At 46.0% G+C, this 16243-nt stretch overlaps 1 long non-coding RNA gene and 2 pseudogenes across 1 annotated transcript; 1 reads left to right on the top strand and 2 right to left on the bottom strand.

Annotated features, from left to right (window-relative positions):
• Positions 1-331: 331 nt before the first annotated feature.
• Positions 332-4023, bottom strand: LOC123464864 (annotated as a pseudogene).
• Positions 4024-9735: 5712 nt separating this feature from the next.
• LOC123329074 lies at positions 9736-12791 on the bottom strand. The gene is made up of 3 exons (XR_006544216.2): positions 12630-12791; positions 11523-11569; positions 9736-11188 (listed from the first exon to the last, which is right to left on the bottom strand). It is a non-coding gene; the product is annotated as an uncharacterized LOC123329074 (long non-coding RNA).
• A 449-nt stretch (positions 12792-13240) lies between these two features.
• Positions 13241-15870, top strand: LOC102397449 (annotated as a pseudogene).
• Positions 15871-16243: the final 373 nt, after the last annotated feature.

The following is a 16243-nucleotide window of genomic DNA, read 5'->3' as shown; positions in this document are numbered from 1 at the left end:
TGCTATGTGCTCATGTGCTCAGTCAAACAGTTAGCCAATAATCAATAAACCCGAGGTTACCCTCCGATTGACACAGAAAAATTTATGGCCTGTCTGGAGGAAGGGGTGATTAGTGTATGTTTTCTCTTAGGCAATGAGTAACCTACATACGATCTTCAAGGTTCCCCTGTCTGGAGGGGGTCTTATCCTTCCTTCTGTCGTTGTTTTCATAGGCACTAAACACAGTGTTCAGAGTCCATTGGAAAGGTGGCCGAGCATGATCAGCATGAACAGGCCTAAGATGGAGTCCAGGCCCTATGAATTCCTTCTTCATTCTCCCCTCTTGATACTCTTAACTCATATTATGAGCATCATTCATAGGGATATATTGCACCCTGGCTCTCTGACCACCAATTTGGGAGAATGACATCAACCTTTGGGTTACAGAATTCATAATATATTGTAAAATTTAGGGTCCACAAAGCAGAATTATCAAGACAACTACAACAGTGGTAAATATAGTTTTCCACCAATCGCCCTTCACCCAAGATAGGACCGAAGTCCAGAAAGGAATGTTTTCATTTGGCATTGCTTTTACCTGGTTTTTCATGTCATCTAAAGCAGTCGATACATTGCCAGACAAGTCAGGGATGTATACACAACATTCAGCCTTAATTATAGCACAGGTCCCTCCTTGAGCAGCTGTGAGTATGTCCAAAGCCATTCTATTATGAATTACCGCTTTTCTCATTTGGATTTGCTCTTCATTTAAGGCTTGGATGGCTTTTGTTCTATCTAGGAGGGCCTGTTTTGTGAAATTAGTCAAGGCCTCTACTTTAATCATGATATCTGTTGTCCCTATAGAGGGTACGAATAAGGCAGCAATATACTCATACCATTGAAACACGGATCTTGTCCACCTAGCATGTAAATAAGGTAGATTTACCGGGGCTACTGGGGTAGATTTACAAGAAGTAGGTTAGGCTTTTGTTACACTGGCTTTATATCAAATGTAACCCCATGACCCAAGTCTATTGACTGTAGGTCTTACACCAAGAGAGCAAGGAGAGGTTATGATTGGCAAGAGAGAGGAAAGTCTCTTTTTGTCATTCCAGAAAAGAGCAGAGTGGTTTAAAAATCTCCTTGGCTCATAGCTAAAAAATAGCTCAGAAGATATGCCATAAATCAGTATATCTGTGATTTCTAAATAAATGATACCAATGATAAGTGCTCTGGGTAATTAACAGATTTTTCTAGACTGGAGAGCAAAAAGTCAGTCTAGGAAAAACTATAGATTTTTCGTTGTGAACAAAAAATCTGAAACATCCTGAGAAGAGTTAAGTTAGGATTTAGCTCCTCAAAGAACCAAGGTCATGTGACAGATGGAAGACCTCATACCAGAGCTTGATTTGGGGAAAGTTGAAAAGTCCAGAGAATGGAAGATATACTCTACTGTTTAACCAGCAGAGTTTCAATTAGGCTGGTAAGTAGTTTACTTACTTACTTTTAAAACCAGATTGTGAAGAGTCCTATTTTGTTTGGAGGAGTAGACTAATGAAATGAAATCTGTATTTTAGGAAATGCAGTTAGGTGACAGCTGGTGAAACTCACTTTCAGAAACACTGTGAGAAAAGAGAGAACTCAAGTAGGATAAAATGTTCATGGTATGACATAATAGATTCTAGCCCCAAAATGGCAGCTCTGAGAAAGAAGAAAGGCGATAGGAGGCGTGAGAATGGACAAGACTATTCAGACATTATAAGAGCAAAGACTATGTAACTGAAAACAACTTGTTTTATTAAAATTATTATTAAAAACTGACCTAAGCCAAAAAAATAAAATAAAATCTCCTTGGCAGAGTGGTGACACCCACCAAGGAAGTCCATCCATCACTGACAGAGGCATAGCCCTACATATCCAGCAGTTGGAAGTGTTGTCGAAGTCTGCGTAGGAATGTGCCCATGAGATGAAAACATTGTCCTGAGTTGAAACGGAAGTTAAATTAAAAATCACGTTGATGAGGCCAAGCAGCAGGAGTTGATTGTGCAGCTTCATCCTGAAGGGGCTCATCCAGGATCTTCTTTTCCTTCTTCTTAAGGATGGTCTTAGTCTCCCGAGGGTCAGCGGGGTCCCTCTGTGCAGTCCACTCAGTGTTTTTTGGGTCTGCGTGATATGTTCTCTTCACCTTCGTATGATGGATCCAAGGGACAATACCTGCAACTTTACCTGCAGTAGGGGTAGTTAGAATAACATAAGGGCCCTTTCACTAAGGGGCTAGCAAATCATGTTTCCAATCTTTGACCCATACTTGGTCACCAAGTGTAAACTCATGAATCTGTTCCCCAAGGGGGAACAGCACCCTTTTCTTGTACAAACTTAGTTACCCGATTTATTACTTTACCCAGTTCCATCCACTGTGAAATCCTATTCCCCCTTACCTGAGGCAAATTTTTTGACACCTGTTTTATTATGGGAGGGGGGCCTCCCATTCACAATTTCGTATGGAGAATAGCCTTGGGACTGTGGGGTCATCTTGAGTCTGAGCAGAGCCGTCGGAAGCAAGTCCACCCAGGAGCAGTCAGTCTCTATGATCCACTTGGAGAGTCTCTTTAATGTCTGGTTGGTTCATTCCACCATCTCAGAACTCTGGGCCTATATGCAGTGTGCAGTTTCCATTTGATGTTTTAAGTTTTGCTTACTTGTTGTAAAAGCCGGGTCATTGTCTGAACCAATGCTGGTAGGAAGTCCGAATCTGGGAACTATTTCCCTAAGCAGGCACCGGGCTACTTCTGATGCTATTTCAGTTCAGGTAGGAAAATCTCCTACCCATCCCGAGAACATACATACCATGACCAGCAGGTAACGGTAGTGTCGGTGAGGTTTCATTTCAGTGAAGTCCACTCCCAGGTGTTCAAAGGGCAGCATGCCTTTCAGCTGAATACCCAGAAGTTTTTGTCTGAATACCTGAGAGGCAGCATTAACCTGTGAGCAGGCAGCATGCCTAGGTGGGTCGCTTGGTGTGTTTGGCTTACCAGATTGTGTGCCAGCTCCTCCGGTACCAATAATTTGCCACTTGGCAATTCCCACCATCCCTTTTAAGTCTTGATGGCCCCTTCCATTTTGGCTAACCTGACAGCCATTGTCCTTGTTTTATCAGGCTAGTGCCATCAGTATATAGGACCCAACTAGGGTCTGGAACCTTGTGTCCTTCTTTAAAACAAACCCCAGATACCTTACCTCCTCCTTGCAGATCTGTGCCTTCTTCTTCGACACCTGGTAACCTGCTTCCATCAGCAGCTGGAACAGTGCTTTTGTCCCTTCCCAGCATTTTTCCTTGGTCTCGGCAGCCAGCAGCAGGTCATCCCCATATTGTAGGAGCCAACATCCATACTCTTCCAGATGGAATGAATTCAGGTCAGAAGCCAAAAACCAAGAAGCCAAGGCTTCCCCAAAGATGGCTGGGGAGTTCTTAAACCATTAAGGGGGAGTCCAGATGTGCTGTTGCTTGGTGCCCCCGACTGGATCTTCCAATTCAAAGGCAAAGATGGGCTGTGACGCTGGGGCAAGGCGTACACAGAAGAAGGCATCCTTGAGATCTAGGCGAGTATAAACTTTAGTCCTCGGCGGGAGGAGGCTAAGTAAGGTATAGGGGTTTGGAACAGTGCGGTGTAAAGTCACAGTAGCCTGGTTGACTAGCCTGAGATCCTGTACAGGCCTATAGTCCTATCCTCCTTCCTTTTTGACTGGCAGGATCGGCATATTCCAAGCCGACTGGTACTCTACTAGAATGCCTGCATGTTTCAATCTATTGATGCGGGGCAGTATGCCAGCCCAGGCCTCTATCAGTAGCAGGTACTGGCACTTTCTAACCGGGATGGTGCCTGGTTTGAGTTCTATTATCACTGGGGCTTGATGTCTAGCCAGCCTGGAGGGGAGGGGGGTTTGTCTTTCACCCAGACCTCAGGGAAAATTGAGTTAGCTCTCTCTCACGCTCTTCCGGCCCACCTGGTTCTTCCTTCGGAGGTTCATGCCACCTCCACTCATCTTGGGGTGGTATTGAGAGAGAGAGCAAATAAGTCATAATGTCCATCCGGAAGGTGGGCCTCTCCTCAGGGGAGAAAGTCACTTGTGCTCCTAGTTTGGAGAGCAAGTCTCCTCCCAACAGGGGTACTGGGCACTCAGGAATGTAGATGAACTCATGAATCACTTGGTGCCCCCCCCCCCCATCTGACATTTTCTGGGCTGGCAAAACGATTTAATCATCTCTTCTCCCAATACCCCAGTTACAGCAGTAGTCTTTTTGGACAGCGGTGCCACAGGTTTTGTTACTACCAACAGTTCTGCTCCTGTATCCACCATGAAGTCAATGCTTTGGTCCCCCACTTTTAAGGTTATGATGGGCTCTCAGGGACCTGATATCTCTGCGCCCTGGCAGCCCTATTTAATTTCCAAGTCAGCAAGCCCCACAACTGCGGGAGCTTCCTCTTCCTTCCGTGCCATAGGGCATTCATTCTTCCAGTGGCCAAAAGCTCGGCACCAGCGCACTGGTTTGACTGTAACAGGGCCAGGGGCCTCCGCTGGGACCGGTTGAAGGACTTTCCTGTCCCTGGGGCAAAGGAGGTTTTCCAGAGGGCCCGAGATAGACTTTCCCAGAGCAGCAGCTAGCATTGCAAATCTCTTGTCTGTTCTCTTTCGTTCCCTCCAGCTTTCTGGCAGAGGGCAGTCTCTGCTTAATTCCAACGTCTCCCTCCCCTTCTTGTCAGTACTCACCGGGAGAGACCGGTATAGCTTGGGCGGTTAGGCTGGAGCTGGATCCTGGAAGTGCTGGCAAGAGGCTTCTGTCACCGGGATCGGAGCCTGCCGAGGTGACAGCTCTATGACCTCGGGAAGAGCTGGCGGAGGAGCAGCGGCTGCTGCAGGACTTCACCTGGCCCTGGATCGGGCATTAAGGCGGCCTCCAATCCTGGTGGAGCACTGAGGCAGGAGCGTCATTATCCAGTATGGAGGAGGGGTCAGGTCAACCCGACCAAATCCTGTAGAATTTCCTTTTTTATCATCAGTCAATTTCTGTGCCATTAATATTTTTCCCTTTCCCTTCTGGATACAAAACCTTGTCCAAGTAGGAGGGTCTTGAGCTAACCCTAGCCATGAGTCAACATATGGATATTGATCCAGGTGTCCCCGCTCTCCTACTGTATAGACTGGTTCCACTATTTTTAAGTTCATGGTGTTCTCTGATGGCCATCCTACTCCCATAGGTGGCCATTAGACCTCACAGAGTATGTGGAGGCGGTTAGGTTTCATCTTCACCCCATAGTCTCCTCCTAATCCCTTCTTAAAATTTTTAATCATGCCCTCCAATACAGTTGCCTTAGATTCACTTCTTCCCATCTTCCTTACCTTCTCGGACCTTCTTCTACTTTTCCTTTTTGTTCTGTCTACCAAGTTCTCAGTAGCCTATGTACTTCTGATATTTCCACTCAATGACACTTAAATTGCCATTCTGCCTCCTTCCTAATTGGGGTGAGAAGAGCCTTACCTGCCAGATCCCAGAGGGAGAAGGGGGATCGGCATGGCTTCACCTGCCAGTGAGCACAGCCAAACCAGAAACCGCGTGGTCCAAGACTGTTTCTCCCTTAAAGTCCATTCTGCCTTGGTGGGCTTGATCAGGTGCGGATGAAAACACAGATGGGTTAAATATCCCATGTCCCAGGCCATCTCTGGGAAAGCCGATGCATACTCATTCATATATCCCCTTCCTTCTAGCCTAACAATTCCGAGGGGGTCAAGAATTTCACAGCAGACGGGACACCTCCTGGGGGAGGGAAGAATACGAGCATATAAGGACCAGTTTCCTATGCTAAAAATCCCCTGGTGATCGCTGGTAATAATTTTCCCTGAGACAGCGTGGACACACCTAAATGACCTTCACAAATTTCCTTTCTAAACCGTAGCACACTCGTCGACCTGTGTACCAAGCAATCGCTGCTGCCTGCCTATTCCAGGCCCCTGTGGGTCCGTGCCCCTTCTAGTCCCTCCCAGGGGGGTGATCAGGCCCCCGCTTCCGCCCTGCCGGGTGGGTTCCTCCCCACCTGAATGCTCAGGTCCCTTGCTGCCATTCACTACCTGCCAAAGTGAAGAAACTGGACGTTGAAAGGCTGAATTCTTCCAGAGGGGCGAGGCGCCTTCCCCCCTCTAGGAGATTCAAGCCACAAATGAGACCTGTCTCCTCAAAGTGAGGAGTTTCCCGACCAATGCACCAAATGTTGTAGCCACGTGTTCCGGGAAACAAACTCACTCAGAAGGACAATGCAGATAGTGGAGTGCAGTTTATTACACCCGTGGGCCCAAGGCAGAGTGTCCTCTTAGCCAAGGACCCCGACCAGCATTTGTGAAAATCTTTTATACCCCATGTGTACGTATCTGAACCCACCACTCCAAATTCCTTGAGACTTACATAAACCAAGGAAAATACAGTCCCAATAACCCCATCATTCACGTGCTATGTGCTCATGTGCTCAAACAGTCAAACAATTAGCCAATAATCAATAAACCTGAGGTTACACTCCGATTGATACAGAAAAATTTATGGCCTGTCTGGAGGAAGGGGTGATTAATGTATGTTTTCTCTTAGGCAATGAGTAACCTACATACGATCTTCAAGGTTCCCCTGTCTGGAGGGGGTCTTATCCTTCCTTCTGTTGTTGTTTTCATAGGCACTAAACACAGAGTTCAGAGTCCATTGGAAAGGTGGCCGAGCATGATCAGCATGAACAGGCCTAAGATGGAGTCCAGGCCCTAAGAATTCCTTCTTCACTATCGGAAATCCAAGAAAGTTGTTTGGCTTTTCCTAGCTCCCTGACAAACTTCATTTTTTTATTTGATGAAATAAAGCCTTTACTGACTTCAGGATGTCATAAAAGAAAACATGTTAATAACTATTTGTGATACATCAGCAGAGTGGAGGCATTTTTGCCTTTAAGCCATGAAGTTATTCTTTAGAGCTGACACCCATGGGGGAGTTTACTCTGTGCCCTGCTGGGTGGAAAAACCACAGGCTTAGGTTGCAGATAGATCCAGATTCAAATCCTGTCTCCAAGTTACTGTGTGGCCTTGGGAAACTTACCTAAGCTCTCTGAGCCTCAGTTTTCTTAACTACTGAGTGTAAGAAGTAACAACTATCATGAAGAATTATGAGGGTTTGCTAAGATATGTTACAGAGTCCAAGTTCATACCGCTCACTGCATGTTGTTCAGTCACTAAGTTGTATCTGACTCTTGTGACCCCATGGACTGCAGCACACCCAGGTTCCTCTGTCTTCTACTATCTCCCAGAGTTATCTCAAGTTCATATCTGTTGAGTTGGTGATGCTATCCAGCCATATCATTTCTCATCCTTCCCTGTCTGAATGGCAGGCCAATAAACAGATGAGTACTGGGGCAAGGAATAGCAACTTTATTTAGAAAGCCAGCAGATCAAGGAGAGGGCAGACTCCTATCCCAAAGAACTATCTTGTCTGAGTTAGAATTCAGCCTTCTTTTATACTCAGAGGGGAGGGAGCAAAGTTGAAAATTTCTGGGTTCCAGTTACCTCCTCTGTGTGTGTGTGTGTGTGTGTGTGTGTTAGTTGCTAAGTTGTGTCTGACTCCTTGCAACCCGTGGACTGTAGCCTGCCAGGCCTCTCTGTCCGTGGAGTTCTCCACGCAAGAATACTGCAGTGGGTAGCCATTTGGGCTGTGTTAATTTCTTCCTTCCTGTAGCTATTCACAGGTAGGCCTGGTCAAGATGTTTTCTGTGAGTTAAACAAAGGTATTTTAGCTTAATGCTCATTCCTTTGGAGGCAGGGTTCCCAGAGATGTGCCATTATGCATAATTTAAGCTTATAGACCACATTCCTTTAATGATTAACTTGCAATAGAATACAAAGATTCTTCCTGTTACAGGTATTACACTTAAAGCTTCCAGTCCAGTGCCCCCAGCTTTCCTTTTACCTTTCCCTCTTTTCTTTAAGGTCATCAGCTCTTGCTGAATTCCTAGTCTTCTGCTCTGTTATTGTCTGGTAACAGGAAATGTATGTTACAAAAGCATCTCCTTCCTATGCTCCACAGGGGCCTTGGAAAAGATGGTCAGGCAGAGGAGTTCTGAGTTTTCTCCTGCTGAATAAGAATCTGCCTTTGTTCTGCTGGTCCTTTATTAATTTCAACAATTTCTATCGAATGCCTGTTCTAGACCAGGCTCTTTACCAGGCTCTCGGCTACAGTGGGAACAGGGCACCCAGGTTGATTCTTGGAGGTGTGTCAGCTAGGGTTCCTGTTCGCTGGGCTGGGTATCTTCCATTTCCCCTCCAGATCCATCTTCACCTCTCTATCTGTTCTGAAAGGCTGACCACATCACAGGCTCCCTTGCTGTCTGGCATCTTGTTGGACTCAGCCTCCGGCCCACTGGGGAGAGCTCAGAGACAGGGAGATGAGTGAGGTTGGAGGTTTGGATTCTTCTGGACTGCCTCCCACCCCCCAGAAAGCCACAGCTCCTTCTAAATCATCTTTCTCTAATTTCTGCACTTTTAACCATTTGAATCTCATCGCCTCTTGGGTTTAGGGTCTTAAGTTACTGCACCGTCCCCTGTGCTTTCCTCACATCTACACTTTTGAATAAAACCTTTTCAAGTACCTCCTATTGATATTTGAGTCATCTTGATTTGAGAAGTCCCTCTGTTTTCTGCTGGAGTCTGACTCAGTTGCAAATAATAAACATCCACGCTGGCTCTGATGTACATTAAGAAAGGAGAATTGCTCACATTCAAAACATTCACTGAATTTCTATTCTGTGTGAAATTCATGGTGGTATCTATTGAGAGTTGAATTGTAGTTAAAGGTTTCTCCATGTTGATTACATTCAAAAGAATTTTTTCCAATATAAAATCTCTGATATACCATGAGGTGTATAACTTTTTTTTTGAAAAAGGTTGTCCATGATGATTACATTCATAAGGTTTCTGCCCTGTATGAATGCTATGACACTCATGAGATGTGACTTCTGGCTCTAGGCTTCCCACTTTGATGGTGTTCACAGGACTTCTCATTCTGGTATGGATCCTTGTTTGGTTAAGAGGTGAGCTACCATTGATTCCTCCCCAACCCCAGATTCATTACTTTCAGAGCAGATGTCTTCACAGGGAATTCCAAGGTGTATGATGAAGTTTGAATTTTGACTGGAAGCTCTCACTCAGTGGTTATATTCAGGGTTTTAATTCAACATGAATGAACCAGGACAGAACCATCTTTCATCTTTGTTACAAGCAGATGACTTCATCCATGTATAATTTGCCTCATGATCCACCACATCTAGATTATGATTCAAATTCATTCTAAGTGCATCACATTGATGGGGGATTTATTTTTTAGAGAAGTAAGTATGGAGGTTAAACCAACAGGTGCATGCATGTGTGCTCAGTCACTTCAGTTGTGTCTGACTCTTTACAACCCTATATGCCAGAGTTCAGCTCCAGCAGCCAGGGATTCAACCTGAAGGGGTGAGCGGTGTCTGCGAGAGAGAAACTGAGGCAGCCTCTCAGTTTTCTTGGACTGCCTGTTTATTTCAAGCTTATGATTCTCTTTTATACTTTTACAAAAGCATTAGGTCAGAGGTTTGATATTTTAGTTCCCATGGACCCAGATTTATTTTTCTCCAAAAATCATTGTTGCCCCTCAAAAGGAGTTCCTTCCTCAGCGATTCTCTTATCTACTTTTTCTCATGTGTCCTTGTGAATACACTGTAACTCATGCTAATGTCTGGGCTGCATATCACATTCTTCAGTTTAATTCTTATCTTTCTAAGTCCTGTTTGCCCCTAGTATCCTAAGCTCACTATTTCTTAGAGAGGGCTTCTACCTAATAATATCTCTAAAGTCCCTAATTTCTATAAGCTATAGTAGAATATGCTAACACTACAGCAATCCTTAAATCTTTAGCTTCTAACTATTTTAATTATTCCTAAGCCCTAAATTCAGCAAACTCCTTTGCCATAAACTTTTCTCACAAATGGGCTTCAGATAACAATCCCTCCCATGGCCTCAAGCTGCAGCCTGTGTGCTCACCCTGGAATACTTTTTTGTAAAAGTCCTTGAACAAATGGCAGTGATTAACTTTATGAATTATTCTTTGAGCACAGCTGCAGAAGGCTTTATGCCTTCTCATGCTCCTCTCAAAAACAATAAGCACCTTAATATTCTCTTCAGTCAACTCAGCCGAGGAAAGGGAAAAACAAGTCAGAATCACAAAGCCTAACTCCTTCATTCTGGGTCCATGCCTACAGAACAAAGGGAGGGGGTTTAGGGCCGTGCCTCTATTTTGTCAGTAATGCCTAACGCCGCTCCCGACACCTATGGACTGTAGCCTTCCAGGCTCCTCAGTCCATGGGATTCTCCAGGCAAGAATACTGGAATGGATTACTATGCCTCTCTTCAGGGGATCTTCCCAACCCAGGAATTGAACCTGCATCTCTTGCATTGCAGGCAGATTCTTTACTAACTGAGCCACCAGGGAAGCCCTCACACCAACATGTTTTCCAGCATTCTCACCTTGGTCTGGATTTTCCTGTAAGAGAACATGTCTGGGGTGGAAAGCTCACCTGTTCTATTGTCAGTCTGTCAAGTCATCATCTTTTCAAAAAAAGTCATAAGCTGTTCCTTATGAGTCTTTCAATATTATGAAGGAATAGACACATCTTCACAAATGTTTTTACCAGAAGGTGGGCTCCTTAGTTTTGCCATAAGGTGAGCTCTTTATATTACAGAAATCTCACATACAAATCTTTTCCCTCTCAGGTTCTGGGAGGGAACCTGCCAGTTAGCACCTACCTCACATTTCTCCCTCCTTTGTCCATAGCTTTCCTCCTTGTTTCAACTTACAGATCACATCTGGTTTGCTGTCTTTTTGTTTGTTTGTTTTTTGGATGAGCCACTTGACTTGCAGGATGTTAGTTCCCCCGACCAGGGATCGAACCTGTGCCCCCTGCATGGAGTTCTAACCACTGGATCACCAGGAAAGTCCTTGGTTTGCTGTCCTGGTGCTCAGTGGTGAGTAGGGTCTGTAAGTCCCCAGCATCGTGCCCCTGTGGTCAGCCATCTGTTCAGTCCCTGCTGCCCCAGGTAAAATTCATGGCCACTTCTGTAAATGTTGCCAATGCCTTCTATTTGGTCCTTTCAAAGTCTTCTTGGGAAAAATCAGAGAAGGTGGATTATTTGGCAATTTATTTATTTTTGCTTATCTTGTAGTTCTTTCTGTGTTAGTTCACATTTCTTATTAATGGCTATGGGCATTTCATAGCATTGATATGTCATAATTTATTCAAGCACTTGCTTGTGGTATCTCAATCACCTCATAATAAAAAATGATCATTTTATAATAAAAATAATCTGTTAAGGATTTTAAAGTTTAAGCCATTTCCAAAGGAAAAGCTAACATTAAAAAAAAAAAAAGAAGAAAATTACCAATCCTCAAAGTCTAAAACGTTTAAGAATAGATTTTGATAAGATGGGCATACCTCTTTAATGGAAAAATCCAAACATCTGAAAATCCAAACTTCTTTTTCTGAAAAGAAAAAGACCAAAGTCTGTCTGAGTGTACATTTCTATGACTGGATAATAATTAGATGCTCAGTACACCAAAAACTTAACTAATGAAATTAAATGGGACAAGACATGATTGTTGCTCTCTGGGGGAAAAATTCCGGTAATTATACATTCTCCACCCAAAAAAAAGGTCAGGCTGTCCTACACTGTGAAGCCATCGCCTGGGTCATTAGCTTAACATTAAGCCAGAGAAGTTCTGCCTTCAGTGTTTGATCCATTTCAAAAGCTACTCTGAGCACCTGGCACCTTCTTCTGCCACGTCCTGTACACACTATGCAGGGAATGAACCTCAGGAGCGTACAAACCAATGGAGCAAGTGAGCCCTTTATGAGTAAAGATGCTAAATCTGAAACACATGGTCCTTTTATCACTTGGAATCTGCAGCTTCCACCTCTTGTCAGGTGCCTGAAAAGCTGCCGGAAGCAAAACTTGCCAACTGAAAGCGTTCTTGGAGATGGGTTTAAGTGAAACTGGTCCTCTGTCCCTGACATCAGTGAAAGTGTAGGTGCTCCAGTGTCTTCTGGGGGTGCTTTAGACTCTTGCTCATCCAGGTAGCTGGGTCATTGAGCAGTGCCCCTGGGACAGTGTGCATCACACCTTATTTACACGTCTATTCTTTTTGCAGGCTTCCCTTTTTCAACAACTTTGTTGTTGTTTAGTCACTAAGTCATGTCCGACTCTTTGCAACCCCATGGACTGTAGCCCACCAGGCTTCTCTGTGCATGGAATTTCCCAGGCAAGAATACTGGAGTGGATTGCCATTTCCCTCTCCAGGGGATCTTCCCCACCCAGGGACTGAACCCACATCTCTTGCATTGGCAGGCAGATTCTTTACTGCTGAGCCATCAGGGAAACCAGTTTTAACAATTTTATCTAGATAAAATCTACATACCATAAAATTCACCCATTCTAAGTGGGTCACTGAGTTTTAGTCATTTTGCTGAGTTGTGCAATGAGCTGTTTTTACTTCTAACAGATACGTGGGTTTTCTCCCCACACCAATCAGTTCTCCCACTTACTAGAAACCAATCAGTTCAGTGGCTTAGTCGTGTCGGTGGACTCTTTGCTACTCCATGGACTGCAGCACACCAGGCCTCCCTGTCCATCACCAACTCCGGAGTTTACTCAAAGTCACGTCCACTGAGTCGGTGATGCCATCCAACCATTTCATCCTCTGTCGTCCCCTTCCCCTCCTGCCTTCAATCTTTCCCAGCATCAGAATCTTTTCAAATGAGTCAGTTCTTCACATCAGCTGGCCAAAGTATTGGAGTTTCAGCTTCAGCATCAGTCCTTCCAATGAATATTCAGGACTGATTTCCTTTAGGATGGACTGGTTGGATCTCCTTGCAGTCCAAGGGACTCTCAAGAGTCTTCTCCAGCACCACAGTTCAAAAGCATCAATCCTTCGGCGCTCAGCGCCAATAGGGTGTCCTGCAAATCAATTCAATTTGTAGTTTGGTGCCTGGCCCGGCCGGCTGGGCCGCCGCTGACCTACCCCGGCTCCCAGCGCCACGCCCACTGGGCCAGCCCCGCCTCCCCGCACCCCACCGCCCGCCCCGGGGCCTGCCCCCGCCTCCTCCAGCCGCGCTCCCGGCCTCCCTCGCTCCCCAGCTGGGCCTGCTGGCCTGCCTGCCTGCCTGCTATGCAGGCGGCGGCGGCGGCGCGCTCCAGCCGCCCCAATGCCGGAGCCAGGCCCTAGAATGAACGGCTTCTCGCTGGGCTAGCTGTGCTGGCTCTTCTGCTGCCCGCCCTGCCCGAGCCCCATCGCCGCCAAGCTGGCCTTCCTGCCGCCCGAGCCCACCTACACTGTGCTGGCGCCAGAGCAGCGCGGCCCCGGCGCTCCCAATCCTCCACCTCTGCCGCGGGCAGCAGTCCGAGAAGGAGGGCGCGGGGTCCGGCGCGTGCAGCCTGCACCTGAGCAAGCCAGCCGACTGCTCGCAGCGCTAGCTGGAAGCGGTCGAGGTCTTCTCGTGCACCGCCGGGAACAACCAGCTACGCTGCATGTTCGTGCGCTGCTAGCTCTCCAGCCACTACACGCTGCTCTTCTCGCACGGCAACGCCGTGGACGTGAGCCAGATGTGCAACTTCTACATCGGTCTGGGCTCGTGCATCAACTGCAACATCTCCTACGACCTACTCCGGCTACGGCGTCAGCTTCGTCAAGCCCCCCGAAGAAGAACCTTTATGCCGACATCAACGCCGCGTGGCAGGCGCTGCGCACCCGGAAAAATCTGCATCATTGAAATGCACAAAACTTAGCTGTCTGCCTCCCAGCAACATCTTCTTGCTATCTGTATCAGCCTGTGATGAGCTAGCTGCAGACACTAGCTTTTCCTGGTGTGCTCTGGTATCTTACCATCTTTGGAGCATGGATTGCCATATACGGCGTTAAGTCCCGAGAACGTCATCTTGTACGGCCAGAGCGTTGGGACGGCCCCCACGGTAGACCTGGCCTCCAGGTACGAGTGTGCTGCCGTGATTCTCCATTCGCCTCTGCATGGCGTGTGGCTTTTCCCGACAGCAGGAAAACGTACTGCTTTGACCCCTTCCCCAGCATTGAAAAGATCTCCAAAGTCACCTCTCCCGTGTTAGTTATTCACGGCACAGAGGACGAGGTCATTGACTTCTCCCACGGCCTGGCCATGTACGAGCTCTGTCCCCAGGCCGTGGAGCCGCCCGGGGTCGAACGGGCCGGGCATAATGACATAGAGCTTTACGCACAGTACCTAGGGAGACTAAAACATTTCTCACGAACTTCCCAATTCCTGAAGACGACGACTTAACATTACCTCATTGACTGTGAGCACAAGTCCTCCATGTTACACATGCTTTCACTGGACGGCGGTCATGGCGTGATCACCACAAGGAAGCACCCAGCTTTTCCGGCATCCTCATCAGACAGCCGAGGACTTCTCGGTCTTTTGTATCCAGAGATTCTACCGACTCACACATCATGTTAAACGGAATAGTTGTAACTTCCAGCTTCATTGCCTTGCAGGGCGGGAATGAGAGCTGAGTTGGGGGACCACTTTCTCATGCTGTAGGAAAGGATGCTCACATCCCTTTCTCCACCTTACCCGTCACGTAGGATTCATTTACGCAGGACTCAACCTCTCTCCCTGGTGGGTTTCCTTGGTGGTTCTCCCTGGTGGCTCAGAGGATAAAGCATCTGCCTGTAATGCAAGAGACCCGGGTTCGATCCCTGAGTTGGGAATATCCCCTGGAGAAGGAAATGGCAACCCACTCCAGTATTCTTGCCTGGAGAATCCCATGGACAGAAGAGCCTGGCAGGCTACAGTCCACGGGGTCGCAAAGAGTCGGACACGACTGAGCGACTTCACTTTTTCACTTTCAACCTCTCTCCTCCTGTGTTCTCAGTATTTGACCTGCAGCTCTCTTTCAGCCACTGGATTCATGGGTTCAGTCTATTTGTGAAGCTGTGATTAGTTTAACTGGAAACCATTGTGATGAAAATTCCTTCATTTTTATTGACATGCCAATCTTTTCCCCCAAACAAATCAATTAAAGGGTAATTTACTGAAACTATGGTGATTGGCTTCATCAACTGGAACCATATAAATATAACTGGAATATTCTTAAACAAAATGAAACTTTTTTAAAGTGTAAATTTATTACACTAGTCCACAGAGTTTTAATATTTGGATTGTCTGGTTGGTCTAACAAAGAACCTAGCCAACTTTCCTCTTTGTAGGCTTTTTAAAAGTACTGTACATATTTGCAATCACATTGTGCACAGATTCCTATTCAGTAATTTTCTTCTGTCAGGCCACAGAAATGACTGCAGATTCCTTGTTTGTAATGTAAGTGATTGAATACATTTTGTTAATATGTTTTTATTCCTATGTTTTGCTATTAAATTTTTTATAACATTTCCAAGACAAAAAAATGACAAGTTTATGCTTTGAAAAATGTACGTAATTAAAATTTCACAAAACTAATCTTTTTAATTTAGGAGTTATTTGGGTTTTGACACTGGGGTTGCACCAACAGAAACGTAAGATGCTTAAAATTGTTACACTACTTCTGTTGGTTGGGGATTTGGGTTTGAGAGTTCTTCGGTTTTATTTAAAAACCTTTTTTTTTTTTTCCCCAAATCTAAAAGCCTTAAATGTACTGTAAGCCTCCGATTGTTGTACAGCTGGGTTGCGGGTGACTGCCTGTTTGTGTTGTGTTGCCTGGATGCAACACAGTGGTTGGTCATGGAATAAAGACTACATGGATCTGAGAAAAAAAAATTTTTTTGTAAGAGTTTGTGCAGATCCCACAGATGCCAGGGCTCAGCCCCACAGACAGTCTTGATGTCAGACACCAGTCTCAAATCTCAGGTTGTCACTTGTACTTCCCACTGACAAGCTATACTTTGGGACTTCCTGCAACATCCCCCCCTCAGGTGTGATAACTCACTAGAGGGATTCAGAGAACACAGGAAAATACTTACTATGACTGGTTTATGGTAAAGGGTGCAACTCAGGAGCAATCACGTGGGCATAGGGGCAAGGTATGCAGGAGGGGTGCTGAGTTCCCAACCTCTCTCTGGGCATGTCACTCTCTCAACACCTTGGTGTTTTCACCAGTCTGGAAGCTCCCTGAGCCTTGACATTTGGAGTTTTAT

This window comes from Bubalus bubalis, chromosome 14, assembly GCF_019923935.1.
Source record: "Bubalus bubalis isolate 160015118507 breed Murrah chromosome 14, NDDB_SH_1, whole genome shotgun sequence".
NCBI lineage: Eukaryota > Metazoa > Chordata > Mammalia > Artiodactyla > Bovidae > Bubalus > Bubalus bubalis.
This window is presented reverse-complemented; position numbering and strand designations above follow the sequence as displayed.